Genomic DNA, 19,360 nt, shown 5'->3' with positions numbered 1-19,360 from the left:
TCAGTCAGTTGAGCATCCCACTTCCACTCAGGTCATGATCTCACAGCTCGTGAGTTCGAGCCCCACATCGGGCTGTGTGCTGAAAGCTCAGAGCCTGGAGCCTGCTTCAGATTCTGTGTCTCCCTCTCTCTCTGCCCCTAACCCACTCACATTCTGCCTCTGTCTCTCTCAAAAAATAAATAAACATTAAAAAAAAAAAAAAGGAACCGTGAGATCATGACCTGAGCCAAAGTCGGACACTTAACTGATTGAGCCACCCAGGTGCCCCTGTTATAATCTCTTTCAAAGATACTTGCCAAAGAATGAATATGTACTTACTTAAATTCTACCCAATTTTTCCATACTCAGCTTGAGTGATACCACTTCTAAGAAAACTCTGATTCCTTCATTTGGAATTAACTTAAAGCACTGTGATTTATAACTCCTTTTGTTATAGCACTTTCTACATACATATATTCTTTGCTGATGCTCTGTACTTATTCATCTTTGAAAACATAGGAGAGGGGCACCTGGGTGGCTCAGTCGGTTAAGCATCCGACTTCAGCTCAGGTCATGATCTCACAGTTCGTAGGTTCGAGCCCTGCATCTGGCTCTGTGCTGACAGCTCAGAGACTGGAGCCTGCTTCAGATTCTGTGACTCCCTCTCTCTCTCCCCCTCCTTGTGTTGTCTCTCAAAAATTGAATAAACGTTTAAAAAAAAAAAGAAAACATAAGCTAATAGGGAGAGGAACTTAGAAAATAAATAAATAAATAAATAACCAGCTGATTTGATGTCTTTACCACACATTTGCTTCTTCTCCTTTCACAGGTGACAACTAATCTTTTCCTACCAAAATTTGCTCTCTGTGCTTGTATTCTCTCTTGGTTTTTTTTCTTCTTCTTCTCTCTCCTCTAACATAAATTTGTCAATCTCTTTCTTTGCAGGATCATTTTCATCAGCACAAACATGTTCTTCTATTTGTCTTCTTAAAAAACAATCCCTATTGATGCTACATCCTTTTCTAATCACCACCACATTCTCTCTGCTCCCTTTTATAGCAAAATGTTTTCAATAGTCCACGGTACCTATCTCTACTTCTTCATCATTTGTTCTTCATTCATCTCTTGTAGATTGGGTTTACAACCCCACAACTTCGCCATGGTTGTTCCTATCAAGGTCATTAGACTGATCTCCATATTGTTAAATTCTATGGTCATTTTCAGCTCTCAGAGGCATTTAACATAATTGATGACTCTTCTTATTGAAATATTCTTTATGTTGGCTTTCATGACATCATGCTCAACCATATTTATTTCCACTTTTTTGACTGCTTACCGATAATGGAGATAAAATAAATCATAAAATAGTCTCAGTGAATAAAAAGAATGAAATAAAAGAGGGAAAAAGAATAAAGAATAGACAGGACAAATAGAAACCAAAAAGGAAAATGGTAAATGAAAATTCTACCACGTAGATAATTACATTAAATATAAATGGTCTAAACACCCTAACTAAAAGTCAGAGATTGTCAGACTGGATAAATGAAAGACTGCACCATGTGCTTCCTACAACAACTCGTTCTTTTTTTTAATTAATTAATTAACTAACTAATTAATTAAATTTAAATCCAAGTTAGTTAACATATAGTGTAATAATGACTTCAGGAATAGAATTTAATGATTCATCACTTACATATAACACCCAGCGCTCATCCCAACAAATGCCCTCCTTAATGACCCTTGCCCATTTAGCCCATACCTCCACCCAACACACCCCTAGAAACCCTCAGTTTTTTCTCTGTATTTAAAAATCTCTTATGGTTTGTCTCCTTCTCTGTTTTTACAGTATTTTCAACAAACTCTCCTTATGCACAAAGACACAAATAGGTTACGATTAAAGGATGGTTAAACATACACCATGCTAGCATGTATCCATTGAAAGCCAAATTGGCTACATTAACATCAGACAAAGTAGACTTTGGAATAAGAAATATCACCAGGGATAAAGAAGGAGAGTTCATAATGATAAAGTGATCAATTTATCAAGAAGGAATAATCATTCTAAATGTATACCCATCAATTATCAAGCTTTAAAATACACAAAGCAAAGACTCAACACGACTGAAAGGACAAACAGACAAATCCACAATTATAGTTTAAGACAACACTCCTTTCTCTATAATTGATAGGGGAAGAAAATCAATAAGCATATAGAACTTGAGCAGTATATCAACAATGTGATATAATTAACACTTATTTTGAAACGCTCCATGACAAAAACAGAATACTCATTTTTAAAATTTGCACATGGAACATTCATTAATATAGGTCATATGTGGAGTCATAAAATGAGTCTCAATAATTTAAAAGAAATGAAGTCATATGGAATTTGTTCTTCTATAATGGAATTAAATTAGAAATCTATGACAGAGATCTCCCATGGAGAGCATGCAGAGAAAGTGGAGACATGGTCCAAGGCTAAAACTTGGGGAAATACCATAGGAGGAGCTCTTGAAAGAAACTAGTGAGTAAAGGTCAGAGTAGAATAAAGATAACCAAGAAAGAGGAGTCATAGAGGCCAAAAGAACAAAGAAATACAAGGAACCACAATGTTAAATGAAGAAGTATCCAATATGAGTGTTGAAACAAATCCACTGCACTTGGAGACATGGGGATTAGTGGTGTCCTCAGGAAGAGAGCAGTTAATGAGAAATGGGAAGTAAAGGCAGTATCTATCCCTTTTTCAGGCAAAACTGCCTTACCTCTTGGGAAAGCTAAAAGAATAAAAAAACAATGCAGCGACTGGAGGGAGAGTCAGGGTCAAAAGAGGGGATTTTTTTTTTAGTTTGTTAATTTGTGGTTTTAAAGATAAGGGAGATTTGAACATGTTTGCAGACTGAAGGTTAAGAGCTGTTAGTAAAGGAGATGGGAAGGAATGGAGTTATGACCATAGGTGGGGGAGTCATCTTGAATACAGACATGAGAAGTAACAGTGTGTTCCTGGGGAGTGAAAATGTAGATCAATTTGTAGGTGGGGCTGAAAATCGCTATACATAGGACTACATTGATTTAACTTTTACCTTTTTGTTGATGACTCTCAAACTTTATCCCTAGCCCTAAATGTTGATCTCCAGATCCAACTTCTAAGTGTTCTCTGGTCTTGTTCACTTAGAGAGACCACCACTTTGCATTTACATGTATGAAAACAAACTTGTATTCTGCCTAACAAGTTCCCTTTCTGTTTCCCCTCTTCCCTTTGTCCCCTCTTGGCTCAGGTAATCGAAACCTCAAGTCAACCTATTATGTGGCATGTCCTAGACTTACGTCAGGTGAAAAGTTGAGTTCCACTTCTTAAAAGCGACAGGGCATGGGGTGGGCTGTTGATGCATATGGGGTGGGTGTGAGTGATGGATCATAAAACCAGATAGGTTTTAAAAACAAAGATGAAAGATGGGTTTTGAGATGACAAATCAAAGCCAGCCAGGCTATCCCCAATATCACCAATTCACAGAGGTGAATCAGGAGAAAGAATCTAGGTAGAAAGACAGCAAGATGAAATTTTGTGAGATTAGAGATTAGAGGTTTTGAGGGTGGGAAGCTCTGAACTGGTGAAATGCTAGATATAAATCCTTATGGTGTTCCTTTGAACTTGAACATGCACATGGAAAAGGTCATTAAAAGCACCAAGCTGGCATAGACTCCCCAAGTTTATAGGTTGAAGGACCCATTATTCTTCTACACCCCAGCCTTGGAATGTGGACTTTCCCTTGATTGTTCCTTCTTTTTCCCTCATCCCCATTCTACCATGATTTATTTTTGAGTGCTAGATATTTTTCCTCTACAATGTTTCTGTACTCTGGCCCCCAAAGCATGAATCTCCTTTTTTTTTTTTTTCCTTTTCTTCTCACCAGTCACTGTCTAGATTGCTTACACCTTTTGTTTCTAGTCAGTGTGGAAATGTTAATAAAAAAAAAAAAAGGTTTTCTCATAGTTTTCCTACTCTTGGCAGACAGACTATACCTGGCTAGAGGCCAGTAGTAGCAACGTGCATGAATATGAAAAATATATATATAATAATGAGGAAAAACACTGATCCAACCCTTGGAAAATAACTCCCCTGAAAGTCTAGGTTTATGTTCTGGGCCAAGATGTCGATTATTGTTTATTTGCTCTGAGCCAGACATGGTGGCTACAAGCTGCTTGGCTTTCCAAAGGTCTCACAAGGCATTATAGCCCTGCAAAGGCCCCCTTCAGAGTAGATTTAATTAGGGCAAACGATATTAATGTTCTTGCCTGGAGACCGCTACAGTCCAGTTGCGTGATGGTGAGTCTGGGAGTTATCCATGCTGGGCCATCACCCCACTCTTTTGTCCCCATCAGTAACTTTGAATTTCATAAATGTTTGGATGTGTAAGCCCTCAGAAAAGTATCCTCTTTCCTCATTTACCTCGACCACGTGGGATCACTTGTGGTTTGGGGCCAATGTATTAATAGCACTATAAATACAGCTCACAAACCATTCATCACCTTTCTCTTTGACATCGCCTTTTTCAAGGACAAAAACCTCCATTTTGTGGTAGACATTGCTGCTTTTTACCTGCAAGAGTCTGGAAACAGGGTCTTTTCAAAATTCAGTTCAAATGTGTGGCTACATTTACTCCAGCTTTGGCCCAATGGTAGCACGGTATCTGTTACAAATAGTTAAGTTACCAGTCACATAAACCAGCCACTATTCCTAGTCTCTCTGCTCACAGAATTAAACTGTTCATGTATCCTCATGTCCTCACATTCAAGAAGCATAAAAACCTATCAGCATCTATTGAAAATGGCTCTTCCTGGGCCCTAGTGTAATGGAATAGGAGTCCCAACCATTGTGTAAGGAAGGGAAGGAATTGTGGCATGAGGGTTGGGTGGCAAGTGCTGTCACTGAGGGTGATGAGTGGTAGAGGACGGTGGCAACATGGCCTGCCACTCAGGCCATCCAGGAATGCTGGCCAAACCCCAGAGACAGAGCTGGCTAGGGAGAGCAGCATGGAAGGCAGTTTAGAGGTCTACCAGAGAAAGCCCTCCATTTCACCAAAAGATCCAGATGACCCTTGGTGGGGGACACATCCTGGTTTAATCTGGGGAAGGATAGAGGCTAGAAGTAGTTTTCTATTTGCTACCCAAAGCCTAGGTGTGACTCAGGTAGAAGACACAGTTCTGGGTCTCAAACTCCTCTCCTGAGGTTTCCTCAATAGTGGTTCTCAATAGGGGAATGGTACCACCTCCTTGAGAAGAGCATTTGGAAATACGAGGGGGCCATTTTAGTTAGTCACCATGCTGTGGATGTTGACATGAGGAACCGAGAGCAGGAAGGCAAAATGTCAGCAAGGCTTGGGACAGGGTCACCCAACAAAGAATCATCCTGCTGGGATGTCTCCCTATGAGAAACACACATGTCCTTCCCAGGAGGCTCCCACCAAGTCTGGGCAGACTCTGTATTTTGGAGTTTAAATATGGTGTCCTGCCCTTGTCTTTGCCTGTCAGAGCGCAGAGCTCTGAGCTCCTCCTTTCAGGGACTGGCACTGCCCAACGTTAGATACAAACAAAAAGTGCCTGTGCAGGTCAGCAGCTCCTACAGCTGACAGTGACACCCAGCCTTCATTGTCACCACAGCAAAGAATATTTGTAGTAAGATTGCTCCTCTGAGAGGAGAACTGAGTTTCATGGCAAGATTCATGATGAGAATGACTTTAGAGGGATGGGTGGGAAGCAGTTTTAATTGACCACCTGTAGCTCTCAGGAAACAAAGATATCCCCAGAAATATGAGTTCATTCAGCTTTTAGAAGGTTCAAGAGGTTTGCACTACCCGGGTTTTCTTTCCCAGGAACTAACCCAGATGTCAGTTGGTCATTTTCTTGAACCAGAGCAGTGGTATTTTGACAATGGCTAGAACCAAGCTTAGAAATAGAGGTAGCAAGAGTGTGGCTTCCCTTTTGAGTTTTCTTTTTCTCTTCCTTCTCTAAAGGTAAGAGCAGAGCCTGCCAGTAGTTTGCTAATTGTCTTCAAGTGAAAAGACTGTTTAATTCAGAAGAGATTTTAGACTCCCAGGGGCATGACGCCCATCATTTCACAATGGAGAATTATTTTGTGGTATTTATTTTATGATTCCTGACCCTTGTTCTAAATCTTGCTGGTGTGTTTTCATTTAAAATGTATTAACTGAAACTTGGCATCGTGACTTGGCTCTATTAAGCTCTACAACAGCTTAATCCAGATTTTATTATACTGGGACTTGAGTATATGAACTATAATATGGGGGAAGCTTGAGGATAAATAAAGTAATTTTGATACTTACTATGCATTTAACTCTTTTGATGCTCTCTTGGCAATTAACTGGAGTATTTGTGGTTGGTTTTCAACGTTCTCAAAATGTTGCTACAGTAACTGTTAAGTCTCCCTGAGACTGGGGTTCATGGGATGTGGGGTAAATGGCAGCCTCAGTTGAAAGTTCTAGGTCCTGTGGTTATCATACGTTAGGCTTATCTAGTGGATGTGGACCCCGACTAGGCAGCCTTAACCTCCCCTCTGAGCTCCAGGATACTCACATTTGACCACCTCCTTACCAGCTTTCCTTCGACCTCTTGCGAGTTCTTCAACCTCAATGCTTACAAGTGGACCTCCAGAGCTTCCTCTCAAACCTGCTCCTTGACTGTACACCCCTTCTGGAAAAGGAGCCACCATTTACTCAGTTGCCCCTGCAACTCTCTCTCCTCTACTACAAACTTCTAGGTTATATCTGCAGTCCATCCACTTCTCTCCATCTCCACTGCCCATCCCAGATCCAGCACCAGTGGTTCTCACTTGGAGTATTCATTTAGCTTCTTACCTGTCTCCCCAGGACTATTTGTGACTATGATCATCTGTAGCCTTCTCTCCTGCAGCCAGAGTGATCTCCTCTAAGTAGAAAACAAAGCTCTTTACAGCCCTCCCCCAAACCCTTCAATGGCTTCCCAGTGCACGTAGCTCAGAATTTAAGTCTTTCACATGTCCTCAAGACCCTGTGTAATCTGACTCCTGTTTACCTCCCAGCTTCCTCTCACTCTGTTTCCACCTTTTATTGGGTGTTGGCCTCCCCAGTCTTTCCCCTAAACCAGCTCCTGGCTGGGGTCCCCTTATCAGTGCAATGACTTCCTTGAAGAGGCCTTTTTGATCCCCTCCCAATCTAACTAAAGCCCCTATTGTATTCTCTCATAGCACCGGTACTACTCCTTCAGGACACTTATCACAGTGTGTACTTTTATATTTATTGTTGTATTCTAGATTTGGTACCTGTTCCTCCCATTAAGCTTCAAGTCCCATTAGGGTTAGGGCATTGTCTACTTTGTTCACCACCATAAATCCAGTGACCAGACCAGTGTCTGATATGTAGTATGTGCTTACTAAATATTGGCTGAGTCCATACATTCTGACTTCAGGTACTTGATGATCACCTTCATCAGCAAAAATTTACTGAGTTTCTGCTATATTCTTTCCAGAAGGGAAGGAACATAAAATCTAAAAGAATTTAAGAACCATTCAAAAGATTTTTAAATCAAGTGGAAATCCATATTTTCTTAGTCTAGAATTTCCAAAGGACTTTTGGAGCAAAATCTAGTGAGTAACCATGTAAAGAACTCATGAAATGGAGACAGGTTGGGGAAGAATGACCTGTGACCAGGGATTTCAGAGAGCTGAGCACAGGCCCTAATGGAAAAGAAATCCATAGAGAATGTGTGTGGTGGCCACCTAGCTAGGTCTTCTCACTGGGTCTTGTTCTGAGTCCTCCTGTTAATCCATCAAAGTCTGTGTGTGTTTTATCTCCTTTTCCAGGAGATAAAATAAAACGTGCTTAATTGTTCCTAGCTATATTGCATTTAATTTATTTGCTTTCAAGTTTTCACGTGAGCCTAGAGAGTTTGTATGTGAAAGAAATCTTTACTAAGTTTGAAAATAATTTGTAGAAAATTAGAAGAAAAAAAGGCAAAGGTGGGTGAAGGCCATTTGCTTCAATGCCTCTGGCACATACTGAAGGAAGTCTGAAAGGTCACATTTTAAGGCCATTTTCCTCTGTTTTTTATAAGAACAAATATGATACTATGAATTTAGGATGGTAGGTTTATAACCCACTAAGGAGGGAAAAGCAGGTATTCCAAAGAGATGTGCAAAGTCTTTTATCAGTAATGGGCTGTTTAGGTTAAAGACATGCTTATGGAGAATCTAGGTAGGCCCCTGGAGGCCAAACTCAGAGCTTAATCCACCAAAGATCCAGCTAGGAAAAATGGAAGGAAACTTCTCCAAGGCTTGCCCTAGTTGGATGGCAGCTCTCCACCAGCTTCTCAAGCACCTCTTCATTGCACTGTGCTTCTGAAAATGGAAGGGGAATTTTCTTAAGAGGTCTTCTAGTTTGGCTCCCTGGCTTCAACAAGGGAGCTAAGAATAATAAACACCTTGTACACTTGGAGTCAAAGAAGCTAAGTGACCTTGTCCAAGGTCACACAGCTAGTAAACAGCAGAGCTGGTGCTAGAACCCAGGCCAGGGTGGGCCAGAACCATGCTTTTAACTCCTACCCCATATCTTGCCTTCCCAGTTCACATCTGTGTAAATCCGTCGTTCTCAATGTTTTGGTGTTGCCGTGTCCAATGCTCCAGTGTCATGATTCCCCCTATTTCTCCTTTTTTCTAACTACTCCCTACCTCCTTCTTCCAATCTGCCTACAGGGCATGAAATAAAAATGTAGTAATTTTCTTTTTAGAGAATGTTCTAACCCCTTGGTCCTCTGCCCCACCTCCTTTGCCCATCATAACAAGGTTTAGAAACTAAAGCATTGACTGAAACTTCACAACTGCTCACCATGCAGAAAATGATTCCCTTTCATTTATTGTGCAAAAATATGCCCGAAATGTGGAACATAATCTTCCCCATTCCCAGAGATATTGTCCTGGGCTTCTGTTAGCAACATTATTTTCTTTGGAGCCTTATGCACCTATACAGAAGGTTCTAATTATGCTTTAGCATATCTCAGTGAGAAAGATCTAGTGCAGTAAGTTGGTCTCATTTCAAGTAAAGATCATCTGCAAAAATCGTATTCTATTTTTAAGTCATACAATCTTATTATATTTTAAATGATTTTATAATTTGTCTGAAATTCTTTCAAGTAGGCTGTAGAAAAATTTATATGCAAACACACATATGCAAATCTGAATACATTGAGAGCAAGCATGTAAGACATAAGGTACTAGGGTTAAAACCACAGAACTAGGACCTGAAATAATATTTCCTCTTGTACTTCTTGTACTTGCACTAGCAATAAAAGAATATGTACCATTTTCTCACCCAAACAAAAAGTAATGTTACTTAGGGAGCTGCAAATAACGTGAAATGTGATCATGCCTGTGATCCGCCAAAGTGACTCTTCTACTTTCAGGGTAGAAGGGTGAAAATTCTCAGTTACCCCTCCATCAGCTGCATGCTGTCTGGGGGAGCATGAAGAACATCTGATGTCTCGCCATTAGCTCTCTTTTTGGTGTTGTTCTGTGCATTTTCCTCAAAGGGAGTCACCACTTTACTGTCTCCTATAGCCCTGGAGTTCATGCAGCTACCTCCCTCTCCTGTGAGTTCAAATGGGTAGATTCATGAATGGTACAGATGGAGAAATAGATTAACTTTAGAAAGGATGCTGGCACTGATACTCTTGGGACTGAACTGCTTCCAAGACAGAAATAATCTTTGTGCTTTCAAAATTGGGAACTCTGATGCAATTTTACTCTCCTTGTCAAATGGCTGGATGTGGTATAGTAACCGTGGTGGGGGGTGGGGGTGGGGATGGGAACAGCCAGTCAGGTGGCTTTGATATGAATAGCTTGAAAATGAGGCACATTATTGTGCCAGGATTTTCTACTAAGCTAGCATAAGATTTTTTTTTTCTTGGAGATTGAAACATTGATAATTGATTGGATTCTGTCTACGAAATTGTCTACAAAAGGCTGTTTCTTCCTTCCTTCCTTCCTTCCTTCCTTTCTTCCTCCCTCCCTTCCTTCCTTTCTTCCTTTTCTCCTTCCTTCCTTCCTTCCTTCCTTCCTTCCTTCCTTCCTTCCTTCCTTCCCTTCTTTCCTTCTTTCTTAAATACTTACTGCATATATGCTAACCGATATGGGGCAAAGAGAAATAAGGAATGATCCCTACCTTCATTGACTAATGAGGGAGATGAATCTAGACTCAGATACCAGCTCTAATGTTTGATGGTGTGTGCTGTGATTTTCGCCCTGGAGACAGGAGGGAGAGTTCTTGACCAAACCTGGAACTCCTTCCATACCCCCAACTCTTTACCCACTGCTTCATCTTATGGTGTGTGTTTCTGTTTGAAATTATTTGTTTTTGTTGCATTTCTTCCCACTAGAACACCAACCTTTTGAGGGCAGGGATTTAGTTTTATTCAACAGCTTATCCCCAGTGTCTGGAAAAGAGCTCATTGACAGTAGGTTCTAAACAAAGATGTGTTATGAGCACAGGGCTGTATATTGCAGAGAAGGGGGAGATTGCCTGCAGCAAAGAATGGTGGTAAGGGTCAAAGGGAGGAAGCCTTGCTGGAGAACAGGGCACAAACTATAGTGTCTCACCGGGTAGAGGAAGTGAAGCAAACATACCCCTGGAAGAGGGGACAAAGTGGACAAAGGATCATATGAGTGAAAAAAACTTCAAATGGGAAAGTTAGGTCAGTGAAGCCATGTGTCAGGTGTGTGGGCAAGGGGCAAGAGAGGAAACTTTATGGAGAAAAGATTAGGCTGGACTGTGAAAGTGTCTAGCACAAAGTGAAAAATAATATGAATTCACCAAGTTATTGGAAGGGTAACCAAATCTTTTCTGTAGCTATTTAGGATTTAGAAATAAATAAACTGTGTGTGTATGTGTGTGTGTGTGTGTGTGTGTGTGTGTGTGTATTCACCAAGCATTTCACACATAGTAAATAACTAGCAAAATTAGTTTCTTTGTATGGCATGCCAAGGGATTTATCCTACAGTTATTAAAGTCCTCCTAACCCCAGGTATTTAACAAGGGGAGGGGCATGTTGAGATGGGTGTTTTGGAAAGCTCCAGAGAATGTGTGGAGGTTGGATCAGGCAAGAACCTGTACCAGGGAGGCCAGGTTAGAGACTGTGGAAGTCAGAGGTGATAATGACCAAATTAAGGCCAAGGCAGTTTGCAGAGAGGGGAAAGTTTCTATTCAAGGGCTATTTAGCAGTAAAGGAATAGATCCTTGTATCCAATTCAATGTGGAGAGTAAAGAAGAAAGCAAGTGAGGATGACATTAAAATGACTTCGTTGCATTTATTATTATCTGATATGATAAAACATACATGGGGTTTTTTTTTTTTTTGCTTGTTTGTTTTGTGGACTGTGTCACCCACTAGAAAGTGAGCTGCTTAAGGACTCTTCCAATATTGCTCTCTATCATATTTCCATAGCCTAAAACCACGCCTGGCCACAGAAAATACTCAATTAGTATTTGCAAATGAATTACTGCATGAGTGGGAATGCTCTTTGCCATAGATTAGATAAGGAAGGCAGGAAAAATGTCACGTTTGGATGAAGAGGTAAGAAATAAGGCACAAAGGTAAGGATCCAGGCAGAGCTGCCCAAAGTTCTCTCGAACTGATGAGAAAAGTCAAGACTGCAAAAAGTCACAAATGCTGGAATCATTTTGGAGTTGTTAATGTGCTGGTGATGAATGGGATCATTAGGGAAGATAAGAAGGGGCACAGATCAAGAATAAAAACCGGAGGCATACTACTATGTTAAAGGAGTTGGGGAAAGACATGGAACCAAGACAAGAGATGGGAAGGCATGTGGGAAGTGTCAAAGGAAAGCCCCAACAGTATGTTGCTTTAGAACCATGGCAGGAGTGGGGCACCTGGGTGGCTCATTCGGTTAAGGGTCCAACTCTTGGTTTCTGCTCAGGTCATGGTCTCATGAGATTTATGAGGTTTATGAGATCAAGCCCTGCATTGGGCTCTGCGTTGACAGTGCTGAGCCTGCTTGGGATTCTCTCTTCCTCTCTGCCTCTCTCTCTCTCTCTCTCTCTCTAAAAATAAATAAATAAGCTTTAGAATCATGGCAGGAGAAAGTTGCAAGAAGGCCAGCATCAACAGACAAACCCACCAGCACAGTAGTTCTATGGTTCAAATTTCAGTGGAGAGAGGGGTTGGTGTGCCAGGGCCAGTGTGCTAGAGCTGGCTTGCAAGAGCCAATTGTTGACTTTGGGGGAATGTTGTGAGTTATTATTAAAATTAAAAAATTATCTTTTGTAAGCTTACCATTAAATACATTAAAATCGAAGATAGTAAAAGTTCCAAATGCTTCACTTCCTAATTATTTTATCACATTTTACTCTTGTCTATGCTCTTGAGGTTATGTATGTCCGTTGAATCTGTGTGGTCTAAGTAGTACCTAGTGGCATGCCAGTGACTGTCACTTCTCAGCTCTGCATCCAGTTATGTCACGTTGGTCGGGTGAAGCTGGCCTTGGTAGGAGTATTTACACCGCGGCAACTGGCTAAGGCTGTGTATCAGGGCTCTTCTCCCCAGAGCGCTGGTTGTTAAACATTTACCATTTACAGTGGCCCACCACTGCTTGAATGGGGGGGGGGGGGGGGGGGGAAGGATCCAGTGTGAGGTTCATTTAGACTGGGGAAGATGGGGGTAAGAAGCCATTGGAGATGGTGGTGGAGATGGCTGAGACAGATGGCACTTCCATGAAGCAAGACCGAGTGGGTGGTGGACTGGGTCCCTGAGCTCTGGTATAGGGAAGGCTTATTATCCACTGACGTGGCGTAAGTGCCACTTAAATGCATAACAAAATAACGTGACTTTTTTCAACCATATCCTGTTGATATGACTGTTAGGTCCTCCTCATTGATTCGACTTCCCTTTATAGAATTCACCTTTGAGCATTTAAAAGTTTGCTTTAAGTGTCCTGCCATACTGCCATCCCAGTGAGACAAACCATCAGCCTGTTTATCTTGTATACACTCTGTTCCTTGGCAAACTGCTCGACAGGCAGGTACTTTGTGTGACAGGCTGCTTCAATCTGGCCAATTCCAATGGAATAGCGTTAATGACTCAAACGCCGTCATTAAATAGGTGAAGTAAATACCTAGAACGAATTGCCCGGGGGAACTTAGTATTTCTCGGTATTTCTAAGCCCTGCGTTTGTTTTCGATAAACACACAAAGCTCACACTCTCTAAAATTATTACTTGAGGTTCAAATTAAACCATAATCCCCACCACCACCACAAAAACAATGAAACGAAACACCCACTGTTCCACTGTTTATAAACTACATGTGCCTCTTCCTTCCCCCCCCCCCCACCTCACCCTGTCTTCTCATATTGCCTCTCCCCTGGGAGGGGACTATGCCATCTTCCGGGTGAGGGCTCGAGGATTTAGTACCCTGAACAATGAGGCCAAACAGGCCCATCTAAAAGGCAAGGTGAAATAAAGTCTCCAGGAGCTGAACCCCTCCATCACTGGTTATTTAACCTCATACATCCTGCTATAGCTGCATGCAACTTCACCTTTTTCTCTGTGCACTGGTCGATTTCTCCTCTTTCCCACTTAGAATGCTTTTGCATGATACTTCCCAGATTTCATAATCATCTCTATAATTGTCCTTCCTGGTGACCATTTACAATCCCATTATATTAATAGAACGCAGTCTGCCTAAACCGTTGCCTCACAGTTGGGCACTTGGGCTGTTTCCAATTATTCGTTTTAATATAGGGCAGGACTTGAAACATCTTTTTACACATGTGTTTGTTTCCTTGGAGTTGTTCCTGGGGACATTTTTCCCCAAGAGGCTCCACCAGGTCAAAGAGTAGAATAATTTTTATGACTTGTCACTTATTGCAAAACTGCTCTTGAAGACTTCTTTTTTTTTTTTTTCAATTTTATAGTGCCACCAGCAAAGTTTAGTGTGCCTGCTTCCTCAAAGCCCTGCCAATAAACAATTTTGTCGTTTTTATTCATTTCTCCTGTTGTTCCGGTTACAGCACAACTCCATGTAGCTAAGGAGATGGAAATCAGAAAATAATCTTCCCCTAATCAAAGCCTGCTGTAGTTATAGGTGGGAGGTTTGGAGATATATCCTAAAGAGTTAAGAAAGATTTTTATCATTCAAGCACAAAAATGGAAAGAAAGGTGGGGACACAGGCGGCCCTTTTAAGGGGTTAGAGGCAAAAGAGAGAACAGATAGATAAGACAACACCAAAGGGAAAATGATGAGGCACATTGTAGAACAAATGAGGAGGGAAATATCCCTGCTTATTATTTTCAGCACTTTCCGAAGCAAAAGAATTGCTGGAATTACTACATTTGGGGAATAAACCTGTAGCGTAAGCTTTGTGTTTGTTATTGCTGTTAAATATGTTAAATTCAACACAATATGTGGGATGTTATCTTTTCTCTCTACTTGGCCTGAGATCTGTTTTCTCTCTCAGTAGCCATCATCCAAAATAAGAACGATGAAAATGCTATGAAATTGGCTTTTGCATTTTTAAGAGGGCTCATTATTGACCGAGCAGTCCCTACAGGCTGCATGTAGATATCTCTGGTACTCATAACAAGCAATGGACATACACAGCACGTTCCTTTAAGAAGATTGTATTTATACTTTATTGGTTTTGGACATTTAAAACCGATTTCCTCTGAAGGGACATGACTTGTGTCTTTAGTTTTACGGAGAATCTTCTCAAAGGAAGCAACTAGATTCAATGCAGCCATCAGATTATTTCACAAATTGCAATTTCATTTCCCTATGAGAGAAAAATGTTTCTAAAGGCTGCATGTGCTGGGCTCTACCTCCAGTTGCTTATTAAAGTTTGAACTTCTATAATCTCAGCTCTTTCATTGTTGTTGACTACGGAGAAGTTATCCGTTATTTTTAGAACTTGTTTAGCACAGTGAGATTTCCTAATACACACTTACACTTGGCTGACTGGGATCCTCCATTTTGAAATAAAGAGCCTGCGTCTACAAAAGCAATGTGAGGTGCCATATTGGGGCATATTCCAGATGACCAAGCCAAGAGAACAGCTTCTGCCTGAAATAGAGGAATTTATTCTCTTGATGGGATGGAATTAAATTTTATTGCTGTTTTCCTTTCTTTCTGAGAACTTATTTTTCTCTGTTTTAGCTTACTCAACATCCCTAATGCGTTTGATACAAACTTCCCTGTTGGAAACTTCCCCATCCTGGTATCTCTGACCTTTTTCTCTGGTTCTCCTATTCTCCAGTGACTTCATATCTGGAATCTTCTGTGGCTCTTCTTCCTCCTTCGCTTACCTTCCAAATGACAGCGTGCACCAACACTCGGGCCTTCTTTTCTGTATGTATAAGACTCCTAAGTTGGCATTTTCTAGCACATTCCTTCTCCCCAAGCTCCAGCCCCATATCTCCTTACAGTTGTCCACAGGACATTTCTACCACCACATGCCCCCTGATGTGCCTTGTATCTCACAGATGCAAGAAATCGCCTTCCTTTCCAGTATGCTCAGGAGAGCTAGTCCTCCCAGCTTTAATTCGTCTCAATCACCCAGACCGACCTCAAACATCTTTGGCCCTTTGGGATAACCCAAACCCAGACACCAAGCTGTGCTTGGATTTACCTCAAAATTTCTCTCACATTAGTCTCCCCTTCTTTGTTCGACTTGCTGCCCTTACTTCCAGCTCTGTTTACTTTCACGGTCTCTGAGATGAACACCCCAATACCCATCTCTTCCCGCATCCTTCTTTCCTGTCCATCCCTCTCAGATTTCTTCAAGCAACATGGCAGCTGCTCCCTTGCCTGAGTATCCTCAGTGCCTCTCTATGTCCTACTACACTCAGTCTAGACCTCATTCTGTATCTTTCCCAGTCTTTATAATCTGGTTCCCAGAAACAAATTTTCTTTCCCTCTAACCTCCAACACTAACCATTCCCATGGGACTGATGTCTTCGTTTTATCTACATGCAACAGTATGCTGGAACTGTCTGGTACTGGCTCACAAGAGGTGGTGTGAAATTTTCAGGGAGTTCTTGAGCCAGTTAAACACAGCTAAAGGAAATTGTAGTTATTAAAAGGAAATCATATAAACTTAAACAAATTATGTTTAAAAAGTTAATAAAGCCTTAAAACTCATAACTTCCTAATTATTTTAATATTATCTGTGCTCTTGAGATTACTTATATTGTATGTGGAAATGCTATATGACAGTGAGAGTGAGCTGATGCACACCTCTTCCCAACGAGTTTGGGGTATTTATACCATGGAAATTGGTAAATGCCACCAATAATGGTTGGTTTCTTTTTCCAAGAGAAGGATGTTGAACATTACCAGCGTTCCACTGTGCTCATCCCTTGTATATTTCTCTGTCTGGGACGTCCGTCTTTTTTCCTCTTAATTTAGCAGGTCTTCCCTTTTTTCCCACAATACAAAATCTTTACTGATCCCCAAACACCCAGTTAAATCTTTCCTTATCAATCACACTTCCCTGACAATAATCGCTTTCATTGACCTATTTGCCACCCAAACCCTGCATTCTTTTTTTTCTAAGATTTTATTTTTAAGTAGTCTCTACACCCAATGTGGGGCTTGAACTCACAACTCTGAGATCGAGAGTCACATGCTCTACCAACTGAGCCAGCCAGGCACCCCTAAACACTGCATTCTTTATGTCCCAAACCAAACAACCTAGCGCTTAATTGTATGGCTTCCATTAATTTCCATTAATTTGGTTTAATTAGACGATTCAACCATTTGCAATGTCAATGTGTTCCTTTAGAGCTTCGTATGTGTCATACCCTGTGTTGGTTTCCTTTCTGTCCTGGCTCATTCATTGCTAGTTCATGCCTTTGCCTCTACTCATAGTTTCATGCACCTTGGAAGTCATCAACCACTTTACTTCAACATCACTTTTGGGTCCAACACAAAGCAGAGCCCTTAACAGGGACTCAAAATAGATCTATAAGTTGGTACAACACTATAAGTATTAGGTGTTCAAGGATGATGAGTATTGCTGAATTTCGGGGCGGGGGGCGGGAAATGCCTTGGTTCAAGTTGCTCGAAACTTTTGTTTCAAGTGCTGAACGTTTCAGTCCCAAATCTAGTATCAATGAAGGGGGAGATTATGAGGTGTTTAGGAGGCTTGCATTCAGGACCATGTGGCCATGGTCACACTGTTGTTCAGTCTTGTACCCAGGTAATATTATTTGTTCTGCTTACCTACTTACTTGGTTGCTGTGAGGACCAAAAGAGAAAAGTATGTAAAAAGGTGCTTTGCAGAGTGTTCCTCTAATGTACAGACTGAGAACCCTTACGGCCCCCACCCACCCTTTACCATATTCATGCCATGTTCCTTCCTCCAGCCATCTGTAAACAAGAAGAAAAGGACTAATCTGTATCTTCCTTATTGCACACCATTTCCTCCCCTTTCTTTCCTAAGATAAAGAAGCAGAAAGAGACGCTTAAAAACTGAGAACAAACTGAGGGTTGATGGGGGATGAGAGGGAGGGGAGGGTGGGTGATGGGTATCGAGGAGGGCACCTTTTGGGATGAGCACTGGGTGTTGTATGGAAACCAATTTGACAATAAGTTTCAAAAAAAAAAAAAAAAAGAAGAAGCAGAGATGCCAGGATTGATGTCCAAAATGAGTTTCGAAAAAGCAGGAGCATGAGCACACTGTAGTTACCAGTACTGAGTAGTCATAGCACCATCTCCAAAAGCTCTGGTTGTGTCATGACATGTTCCTCCATAAATGCCTACATACATCCACATAGATAAGCTTATTTTTGATGCTTTCAACCATCCTGTGAAGTGAGTAGAGTAGGATGATGATGATGATTGATTGATGATACCTATTTTATGGGCCTCCCCAAAGTCACATGGCCACTCAGTGGCCGAGCCAGGATCAGAAACCAGGTTTCCCATTTCAGAGTCTAGCATGACTTTATGAGCACCCACTGTCTCAGTTGTTCAGCAGCGCCACTCAACTTTCTGCCTTTTTATGAAGATTTCTGCCCAACAGCTTTGTGACACAAGGGGAGGAACCTACCCTGGAGGTCAAGGGGGATGTTTTGAAGCGTGCACCAACACTTCACTGAAGCAAATAACTTTGCTTCCACTGAAGCAAATAACTTTGAGCATCTCAACCTCTTGGTGCCCCAGAAGCTGATGCCATCTGTCAAGGCAATGGTTGTACAGCTCATTGTCCCCACCTCACAAGACTTTGAGAGGATACAAGGAGATGCTAGATGTCATAGTGCTTTGAGAATCAAGTTGCTGCACGAATCAGGACATCATCAAATGTAACAATAGTTCTGACTCTTCAAAGCAGCTCCTGTGGGGCGCCTGGGTGGCACAGTCGGTTAAGCGTCCGACTTCAGCCAGGTCACGATCTCGCGGTCCATGAGTTCGAGCCCCGTGTCGGGCTCTGGGCTGATGGCTCAGAGCCTGGAGCCTGTTTCCGATTCTGTGTCTCCCTCTCTCTCTGCCCTCCCCCATTCATGCTCTGTCTCTCTCTGTCCCAAAAATAAATAAAAAAAATAAAAATAAAAAAAAAATAAAGCAGCTCCTGGAGAAGCTGGTGAATGAAAGCCATCCCCATGCCAGCATTGGTGCTCTTTCTCTTTGGTTTTCCCTGACTTTTCCTACTGTATCCTCCATACGGAGGGCACTGAAGAAGACTTGCAGTTTTCTTTCTTCACAGAGTCTCCAAGAGTTGTGGCAGTTAGTCTGGAAACTGTTCCATCTCTTGGCAAAAAAAAATCAGCCATCAGTTGGTTACTTCGTAAAACTACTAAGCCCAGCCTCATCCATCTGTCCTTCTCTCCCTCTTTCTGACATCAAAAAGACACCAACTTGTCCCTCAAGTTCCTGTCAGAGTCAGCAAGGCCCGTGCTCTCATGGAGTCATAGGATGGCTGCAGTCCTTCACTAGATGGTTTGAGAGTAGGAAGCAGGGGTGAGTAAATGTTCAGTGGAGACATGAAGCAAAATAGGCTTTGGGTTTCTGGTAGGCCCATTCTTATCCACTGAAGTATTTGCATTTCTCTTCTGAGAAAAAGAGAAAATCAGGCTGAAGGCAAGCATTTGATTGAGTCCAGTACTAGATTTATGAAATGGGGATAGGTTTTGTGTGTGGGGGGGGGGTGTGGGTGTGGTGGTGGGGGTGTTGTTTTTGCAAACTACTAATGTTCTTTTACCTTTTGCATTTTTGTGGGCAGAAAATCCTCCTAGTTCTCCTTCCGCTGTTTGAGCTATTCGTTCCCCCAGGGGGAGATTGGGAAAGAGTCAAGCCTGCCCTGTCAGGGTGCAAAGAGAAAGAAG

The 19,360-nt window shown here is 41.7% G+C and overlaps 1 protein-coding gene and 1 non-coding gene across 8 annotated transcripts in view; one reads left to right on the top strand and one right to left on the bottom strand.

Annotated features, from left to right (window-relative positions):
* Positions 1-19,360, top strand: part of KCNE2 (potassium voltage-gated channel subfamily E regulatory subunit 2) — a 270,860-nt gene that overhangs the window by 164,608 nt on the left and 86,892 nt on the right. The window lies entirely within an intron of this gene.
* Positions 16,614-16,686, bottom strand: TRNAE-CUC. Its single transcript has one exon. It is a non-coding gene; the product is annotated as a tRNA-Glu (tRNA).

This window comes from Felis catus, chromosome C2 (assembly GCF_018350175.1).
Source record: "Felis catus isolate Fca126 chromosome C2, F.catus_Fca126_mat1.0, whole genome shotgun sequence".
NCBI lineage: Eukaryota > Metazoa > Chordata > Mammalia > Carnivora > Felidae > Felis > Felis catus.
Note: the sequence above shows the minus strand (reverse complement) of the source record. Positions and strands in the feature narration are given on the sequence as shown.